Source organism: Etheostoma cragini, chromosome 3 (assembly GCF_013103735.1).
Source record: "Etheostoma cragini isolate CJK2018 chromosome 3, CSU_Ecrag_1.0, whole genome shotgun sequence".
Taxonomy (NCBI): domain Eukaryota; kingdom Metazoa; phylum Chordata; class Actinopteri; order Perciformes; family Percidae; genus Etheostoma; species Etheostoma cragini.
Window position 1 is genome coordinate 29,389,168 of NC_048409.1, and position 2,706 is coordinate 29,391,873.

General features: G+C 40.4%; 1 long non-coding RNA gene across 1 annotated transcript in view; it reads right to left on the reverse strand.

Moving 5' to 3' along the window:
• Positions 1-285: 285 nt before the first annotated feature.
• LOC117939478 overlaps positions 286-2,706 on the reverse strand; it is a 17,121-nt gene continuing 14,700 nt past the window's right edge. The window contains exons 2-5 of the long non-coding RNA XR_004655592.1: positions 2,290-2,387; positions 790-909; positions 582-638; positions 286-361 (exon numbers count right to left, since the gene is read on the reverse strand). This is a non-coding gene — a long non-coding RNA (uncharacterized LOC117939478). The remainder of the gene's footprint in view (positions 362-581; positions 639-789; positions 910-2,289; positions 2,388-2,706) is intronic.

The window sequence follows — 2,706 nt, forward strand, 5'->3', positions numbered from 1 at the left end:
AGGGCAACATGAGGACAACATGAGGGCAACATGAGGACAACATGAGGGCAACATGAGGGCAACATGAGGACAACATGATGGAAAGACAAACCACTTACTTGCTACATTTTCCATCGCTATGTTTTGGGTTTTTAAAGGGATCTCGATGGTTTTTACGCCCAGTAGAAGAACTAGTCTCAGAGTAAACTACCACGCTCAGACCTTATATCTCATCATCGTTCTCGTATACTGGGCAGATACAGGACGCAGCGGGGAGACGGTTGCCATGGTGCTGCGTGAGTGAGTTGGATGTGCACACCTTGATTTTTGGAGCGTCCGCATCTCTCCTCGTCCTGCTTGCTGAATTCTTCTCTGTGATTGGCTGGATAAAAACAAACGGAAAACAAGAAGATATGCTTAACACGCTTAGTGCTTACAGATAACTACAACTGCAATATGTTGGTTTGGGGGAGACAGAAGACAGGTAGCGAGACAGACAGGTTGAGAGACAGAGGGCAAGTAGAGAGACAGATGACATGGAGCGAGAGAGAAAGAGAGAGAGAGAGAGAGAGAGAGAGAGAGAAAATCAGGAAGTGTCTCACCTGTTCCTGCGGCAATTCAGTAAGTCGCGTTTTCACTTCAAATTCATCCAGGCCGAACTATGTGATAAAACAAACACACCCTCTTTAAAACCGCCTAGCACACACACACACAATCACTTTATTACTCATTGTTTGCACTGTGAGTCTGTGTGTGTGTGTGTGTGTGTGTGTGTGTGTGTGTGTGTGTGTGTGTGTGTGTGTGTATTACCGTTTGGGGGCTGATGTGCGGCTCACATTTGATTGGACGATATTTGTGAACAACATAATATCCACTTCCTCCTCCCTGGGTGACCATCGTCGAGTTGAAGTAATTCTTTGCCCCATCCGCCTGGACACACACACACACACACACACACACACACACACACACACACACACACACACACACACACACACACACACACACACACACACACACACACACACGTATAAGGAACCACAATGATATTTGTCCTGATGTATAAAAAATAAAAATAAACAGTTAGCCAACTTTAGGTTTTTCTGCCTCAAAATTTCAACAAAAAAAAGTCTTTTTCACTCGTTCCGAAGTCGTCGTTGAGTGGATGCTGATTTTGAAACCGTCTAAAATTACACCCGAAATTCAATGAAAATGATTAATTGTATTTGCAAAAAGCGTTGCATGGAATCATCCTTTTTTAGTGATAATTTGGGTAAAAAGAAACCCATATTTCTGATATAGACATTATTAAAAGGGGTCAAATTTGACCTGAGGACAACAGGAGGGTTAGATGTTACAATCTCATGCTAGGAAATTGCGGGAACTTGCAAAAAAAAGTCCAAAAAGATCCAGACTACTGGTTTTAGTATGCATTTTGTTTTCCCATCCTGTATATATTTTTTAATAATATTTGTTTCTCTATTTCATTCCTATTATTATAATTTAATGTATATTGCATCCTAGTATTTCATTTATATTTATATTCTGTGCTGTGTGTCTGATTTTACTGTTGTAACACTAATTTCTTATTTTATTGGGATTCTATCTATCTATCTATCTATCCCTCTATCTATCTATCTGTCTCTTTCTATCTCTATCTGTCTATCTATCTATATCTGTCTGTCTATATCCCTCTATCTATCTATCTGTCTCTATCTCTATCTGTCTATCTCTATCTATCCCTCTATCTATCTATCTGTTTCTTTCTATCTCTATCTGTCTATCTATCTATATCTGTCTGTCTATATCTGTCTATCTATCTATCTGTCTATCTATCTATATCTGTCTATCTATATCTGTCTATCTATCTATATCTGTCTATCTATATCTGTCTATCTATCTATATCTGTCTATCTATATCTGTCTATCTATCTATATCTGTCTATCTATATCTGTCTATCTATCTATATCGGTCTATCTATATCTGTCTATCTATCTATATCTGTCTATCTATATCTGTCTATCTATCTATATCTGTCTATCTATATCTGTCTATCTATATCTGTCTATCTATCTATATCGGTCTATCTATATCTGTCTATCTATCTATATCTGTCTATCTATATCTGTCTATCTATCTATATCGGTCTATCTATCTATATCTGTCTATCCATTTATCTGTCTATCTATCTATATCTGTCTATCTATCTATCTATCTATCTAGACACGGTGAGTCTGTAGGACAGGGGACAAGATTCTGGACGCAACCAGTGAGACCAAAACTAATGAAGGTGATTATGAGTGTCTCACGTCCAGGCCGAAGACTTCTCCGTAGCAGTGGGAGTTCCTCAGGTACCAGGACACGTCCAGCTGGACGGGCGCCGACGAGTCGCAGGCCTCGGCCTTCACTGAGCAACACGGGGAGACAACACAGAACCACGTTACCGGGACACGTCACTACAAACCACATGGTGGGGACATCTCATCGGACCTGCACTCAAATTTGGGTTTTGACCCATTTTTCGTGAGCTGAACTCAAAATTCCTTCTCTACGTACACAAAAGGCTCATTTTTCTCAAATGTTGCTCACAAATTGGTCAAAATGTGTGTTAGTGAGCACTTCTCCTTTGCAGAGGGATCCATCCACCTCACAGGTGTGGTGATTAGGCAGCGTGATGGTTCCACAGGTGTGGTGATTAGGCAGCGTGATGGTTCCACAGGTGTGGT